This window comes from Eptatretus burgeri, chromosome 9, assembly GCF_056783735.1.
Source record: "Eptatretus burgeri isolate ZD-2024b chromosome 9, Ebu_testis_v1, whole genome shotgun sequence".
In the NCBI taxonomy this organism is placed as follows: Eukaryota; Metazoa; Chordata; class Myxini; order Myxiniformes; family Myxinidae; genus Eptatretus; species Eptatretus burgeri.
In genome coordinates this window covers 64874128-64880863 of record NC_140969.1, presented here as the reverse complement: position 1 = coordinate 64880863, position 6736 = coordinate 64874128, and the positions used below count along the sequence as shown (strand labels likewise).

General features: G+C 44.3%; 1 long non-coding RNA gene across 1 annotated transcript in view; it reads left to right on the top strand.

Moving 5' to 3' along the window:
- Window positions 1-5868, top strand: part of LOC147020232 (uncharacterized) — a 9562-nt gene extending 3694 nt beyond the window's left edge. The window contains exon 3 of the long non-coding RNA XR_015061722.1: window positions 4992-5868. This is a non-coding gene — a long non-coding RNA (uncharacterized LOC147020232). The remainder of the gene's footprint in view (window positions 1-4991) is intronic.
- Window positions 5869-6736: the final 868 nt, after the last annotated feature.

Sequence of the window (6736 nt, the reverse complement as noted above, 5' to 3'; positions counted from 1 at the left end):
GGAAAGAAAAGACAAAATGCCCTCAATTGGAATGTTATTCTTTTCACCTGCTTTTGTTTCGTGAATTTTAAAACATTCCTTTTGGGAATGTAAAAATGGGTTGTTTAAAATGTTATCCAAGTGCGAGTCGGCCATATGCATGTCATCAGCCAATTGAGCGGATTTTGTTGATTTTTTTAAGGACAAACCCTCTTGTTTGTGGAGGCCAGTTACTGTACAAATGATTGGTTAGATGGCTAACAGAGAGCTCTCTAACAAACGTGTGGGTTATTTCCTTATTCACATTCATAAAGCTACACTGGCCACAGACAGGTTACACTGATAATTCTAAGGCGTTTACTTGAAACTGCATTGTAAACATTCTCAAGAGGATGTTCAGTGGATTTAAGTACAAACAGAATTGCTCTGCAGTCTGCAGACCATTTAATCATGACAGGACTCCAACAATGTTTATTTTTAAACAATGATCTTTGGATCCTGGAAGAACTCATTACCGTGTTCTTCGTATAGTACGCAGCACAAGGCTGTGGGATAGCATCATAAGCGAGGGTGCAGCTGTGCCGATGCATTGCCCTCTGATGGTGAGGGCAGCAATTTGTTTACGATGCTGGCGATAACTCACTTACTCTTCGCGAAGGACACTGTGGGATCTTTAACGTCCACCAACTAATGCCGGCAGATGAGATGCCCAGTTTAACGTCCATCCGAGGGATGGCACACTCATTGATGAAACGCTGGGTTGACAATTTATAGCTTGGTTAGAATTCAAACTCTGGCTCGACAGCTTGGAAGTGAGTTTGCGTATCTCTCGATCACCCTGCCAGCCCGTTATGAGGTTAATTGCAGAACAAACACACACACACACACCTCATCCCACGTGTTTGTTCTGATTTGTCCCAAACATGGCACACTTCCATTGGTGCTCATTGTATTAAATGCAAGCTGGTAAGCACTCGTGTAAACAGCATGACTGAGCAAGATGACTCTCCTTTTTAAAGATTGCATTTTTTTTTAAAATTGTGCTTTAACTACTGTACTCTGGTTGCTTTTTCTTACTCCGACAAAGTCAGCAATAGTTGATGATCGATATAAAACTTTTGTGGCAAATATCTCGTCGAGTTAAAATTTCATGCAATACAGCAGTTTTCGAATATATCAACCTGAGTTGGTGTCTGTGGGTGGGTTCTAAGCACTGCCCATTCTACAGGCCACGCCTTCCCCTCCAGTCGTCCATAAATCGCCACCATCTTTTTCGCTCCACACAGCTCTGATAATTATTTACAGGCCTTTGATTTACATTTGAAGATTGGAAACACGTCTTTCATCGTTAACTAAAGGTATATTTTGAGTACAACTCAAACGATGTAATGCACGCTTCGTTCGCAGCGATCGTGGCAGTGGGCTAACATACACTGTCCAATGGAGATTCGTTCTTATAATGTAGAGGAAAGAAAATAGAGCACTCATTAAAAAAATAAAACTTGGTTTTTGCCTGATTAAGGTTTATAAACAAATTTATGGACATGTAATTCACATACTGTATTATGTGAAGTAAATAAACATTAATATCAGCATACGTCATTATGAGCCACCAGACCACAGTGGAAATTCCTGAGATATTTATCATGAACACACACTTTAAAGTTGTATGAAATGTACATGTACACTTTCGTACACTCAAAAACACCTGAGTTTATGTAAATTTCAATACTGAACAATGTATGTTTGCATTACAACAAAAATAGTTGCGAATTCGCGCCCGCCAGCGTGCGATCGGCCGCTTAACTCGAATCGTGACCGCGTCGCCCACCGGTCGGACAATTCAGTCATGACCCTCCTTGGAACTACCGCCAGGAGCAAGTCACGGGTGGGGGTTTAACCTCACCACGATCGTGCCAATTGCCCACCCACGCAGGATAGGGTTGCTTGCCAAATTCGACCTACCTAAGTACCTGCGCGAGTAGTCGACCGGGCGATCGTACCTCGTCGCAGGTCGGCCTAGGACACGAACCGCTGAAGCGGTCCGTTCCGTGCTACAGTGATAACCGAGCGGTGTTATCGCCGACCTCGACGGATATGATTCTGTTTACTGGGTGCTTACACCCCTCTACCAATTTCTTCCGTGATGCAAGATGGCACTTTTAAAACAGGGAATAGGACGCAACGAACGGGGAACAGTTCAAAAAGCACATTTATTAGACATTGCACGTATTTACAGTCACAGCAATGAATCATGCACGTATGTACAGTCAAAGCAAGCAGATAAAAGAATTACCACCGAATAAAGCGTTTTATTCGCACACACAGTCACTTAAACAAGTCTACTTACTCGACGGCGCCACCACATGCATTTATACAAAAAGCAAAGAAAAGCCACCCCCAAAGACAAGGGTGGCAGACAGGTTCGTGGACCGAATGGGACGTGGAGCCTGGATGAACGGTCAGGCCCAGGAGACAGAAGGGTCTTACCCGCGCCCTCGTGGCGCGACGGTGGGCAGGTCGCGACGTCTACTCCCCCACAGCCTGGTGTGGCCGCGCCTGTCCTCGGGCACCCGGCTTGGTCAGTGCGCTCTCTCCGGCGTTCTCCACCCGGATGCGCAGGCTCTCGCCACACAGCAGGCACCACGGAACGGAGAGGGTTACCGGCGCTCTCTCAGCACGGATTTTCGGTATGGGGGAAATTGCTGATGCTCTCTCAGCACGTCGATGCCCTCTTAGCCAGTTGACGCTCGAACGAGCACCCTGGACCGCCTTGGCTCCGGCAAACTCTCCCTGGCTGTGGTCTCCACTTCGCCCCTTTTCCTGGCGGTGGTCTCCACGTAGCCCTCTGGTTTGCCTCCGAGCCCCTCTCCGCGTCCCTGCTCCGTTCAACTTTCGCTCTGACACCACGACCGTCTCCCCACAACCGGCTGACTTGAGCTCAATCTCTCGAAAACTGAACCCAGACTGACTTGTAACTGATCGCGAGCTCGTCTCCCCCACCACTGACTGCGAGCTCCATTCACCAACACTGGCAACCGACCCACCGACACTTCTCTCGACACTGCCTCGAGCTCCGTAAAACCGACTGGCCCTGAGCTCAGTTCTGCTCATCCTTATATAGGGCCGGGGAAACGAGAATCGACCCCTGACCTTTGACCTCCAAAGCCGACATGGTAGAAATCACAAACACTCGCTCGACAGCGTGACTCCTGACCCCGGCAGAGCCGATGTGTGTAATTCACCAAGGCTTCGCCTCGACAGCGCGGCTTCGTCCCGGCCGAGCCGATGTGTGTAATTCACCGAGGCTTAGCCTCGACAGCATGGCTTCGTCCCGGCCGAGCCAATGTGTGTAATTCACCGAAGCTTCATCCCGGCTGAGCCGATGTGTGTAAATTCACCGAGGCTTCGCATCGACAGCGCGGCCTTTGACCCTGGCAAAGCGGACGTGGTAGAAATCATCGGAGCGCTCGTCCTGACAGCGTGAACTCCGACCCCGGCAAAGCGGACGTGGTAGAAATCAGAGTGCTCGTCCTGACAGCGTGAAGATGGCGTTGTCTGCGGGATAGAGATGAAGCGATGTTTGCGGGGTGGCGTTGTTGATGGTAGTGAAGGGAAAAGGGTGAAGGTGGTGGTGGTTTGGTTGTGGTTGTTTGGGAATGATGGTGGTGGCGATTTGGTTGTTGTGGGCATCGTAGCGATGTTTGCGGGGTGGAGTTCGAGGCGAAGGTGCTGGTGTTTGAGTTGTAGTTGTTTGGGAATGATGTTGGTGGTGGCGATTTGGTTGTTGGGGATGATTGGTCCAAAATAATGTTAGAGAAATGAAAAACTGCTATCTCAAAGCGTCACAGCCCGGTGAACATGAATATATCCCTATAAACAATGGTGGGGAACTATCTGCACATAAACTTACCGGCATAACTGATCTAAGGACCTTTCTGGTGTTGTGCAAATTTCTACAGCCGTAACAATACCAATGATTAATATTTGACATCTTTAATTGAAAAAAAAAAAAAAACTTTTAATGTACTGCATGCTATCAAGATGTCCAGGGGTGTGTTCAGTTACCAAGTAACTAAGTAGCGCTTGCCATGACCTTAACGGTTTTGAATCGAGTGCTTAAGCCACTTGGCAAGTGCTCTATAAGAGACTTTAATCTGAACATGAGCAACTGCACTTGGTAACTAATGGAGGGAGGGGAAGGAGTGGGATGGGAGTCTGCAGGGACTGTGGAATGGGTGGAGTGGGAGGGGGGACCTGGTGTTACCTGGCAACACTGGGTACCCCTGCTAGTTGATAAATAATAAACGGGTTATTTGATATTGCTGAAAGTCGGAGATTTGGTCACCTTCACTTAAGTACATCAAAGCCCAATTGGGTTTCTTAACTTGCTTATTTGGTTGAAACATGTTGTTGGGGTTCGAGGGTGAGAAGACCACTTGGAGGGAGCTATCTCGGGTTCCCAGACTCCCCAGAATTGCAGGTTGTCGCACACGGATAACTCCGTGACGTGGCGCGTTGCTAACCGACCGTGAACGCCAATAACTCAACCACATGACCTCGGGTCCTCAGTCTACAAAGGTTTAACCAGTTACCTAATTAATCATGTGACCTAATTACTGGGGGACACATCCTCGGTACGCCTTGGCCGAATCGGGTCACCTTTCCGGGTCAGATGCAGCCGAGCGACATTGCCAAGGACATACCGGCTAAAAGGAATGGATCGTTGGGAATAAAGTCCCGGTGAGCTTAGGATATGGACCATGCTGGATCGATGAAAGAAGACAAAAACGAGCTGGAACATTTCTACGCAATCTTTTAACAGGCAGGCAAGGAAAAGCATGTGGCACAGGGAATGTAGTTTGTTGCTGTATGTAAGTTGCCAGAAAACATTTTTTTTCTTTCTTTTTTTTGTTTGGCCTAATGTTGGTATTTCCTTTTAAATAATTTGCTGTTTTTTAAACATATTGCTTTAACTTTGTGCTGCATTTAATTAAAAAAATTGTCTGCAGGGAATGTGGGACATCAAGTTGCAGTGCGTCCTTGTGCAATGACTGTTGTGGGAACTACAAAACAGATCCAATGCCCCTCGGCAACTTATTGTGTTGCTATACTACCTGGTGTTTGTGGAAACTCCTCTGACAGCAGCAGCAGCGATAACTCAAGTTCTGAGAGTGAAGACGACATCGTACAACTGTGGCCCGGTGGGCCACGCACAACCTGCCGCACCCAGAGCTAAGCCTTTCAAGCCTGTTGGTGCATTGATGATTCAGGATAGCACAGGATGTGGGAGTAGAAAATTGAATAAATGTTGGGAAGAAAAGTGTCACTTACCATTGTGTGCAAGCGCAGATGTTGCATTCGTTTAACTTCTTTTCATTTGAAAATAAATTGTACTTTTCTGAGTACAGATTTACAACTCGCAACCGAGGAAGTTTTCTTTTTATATAGATACTTATTAAAATGGTGTAACTTTGAAGAATCAATACTTGACTACTTTTAACTTGTGGAAATGCATGTTTGAGAAGACTTTTCTTGGGATGGTCAAAAATGATGACCTCCAGGCATTTTGAACAAATTGTAGAATTGGTTTGAAGTGTTGGAATGAAACTGATTTGTAAAGATTAATGAAAATGCAAATTCAAGTTTGAGGTTTTGTTATTGCTTTGTACTTGCGTGGTCAGGAAGATACACTGTTAGCCTGATATTTATTATTCCTAGTGTACAATTGCCTCTCCATCACCTTATACATACAAGTGAGCCACAGCTCTGTACATTTATACCGATTAAAATCATCTGGTGCTCTATTGCACAAGTTGTTTGAGATGAACATTCAGTTTTGTTCATAACCTGAAATAAAGCTTTTGAATAAAAGAACATGAAATAGGATTATTTGGCTCATCACCAATGATATTATACAGTGCCTTCAGAAGAAATTCACATCCTTGGCTTTATCACATTTTGTTGCAGCCTGAATTTGAGCTTCTTTTTTTTCCCTCCATATGTCAATGAAATATATATATGGTCATGGTTCATGAACTGGTCCATCATTTGCATTACAGGGTCAAAATATTCAAGTTTTCTCTGTTGATAGACATCACCAAGCAACATGCACTTGTGAAATTTTTTTTAGCAAAAACCACTAATGGCAAATATGGTATTTTTAATTATGAACTTTAATGGATAATGCATTACAAGGAAAACACATTTTCGCGTTTATCTCGAATTCACCCTTTGAGTAAATTGGATGTGGATCAGTTATCCTTTGGCCGTTTTGGACAATTCAAGTGCCAAATTAATCCTGAGAATCTGCTAGATACATAAACTATGTAAAGATATTTATGAGATCTCTTTTAGGAGTTTGTACATATTGGTCAGGGTTTGCTGAATGAGTTGAATAATCAATTTTGCATCATGCAACAGAAAGTCCCAAGTGTTACTCACCTAAAAAATAACAAAATAGATTAAAGCTTATTGATTGAAATAAATTCAGTTTATTCCAAATTTGACTCACCACATCCACCACCTCCACCCCTGACTTGTATCACTTATGTGCCTGTTAGACAAAAACTATTGCATATTTTTTTATTTGTTTTTTTCCATATTAAACTTGACAAAATTACCTTTCTCATACTAAGATATCTAGATATCTGGTCTGTAGTTAAAAAAGAAAGTGGATGTTTTGGAAAAACATGTAACACCTTTTTAGGGTGACCAGTTCATGAACTACGACCATATTTATATTGAAATCGGATAA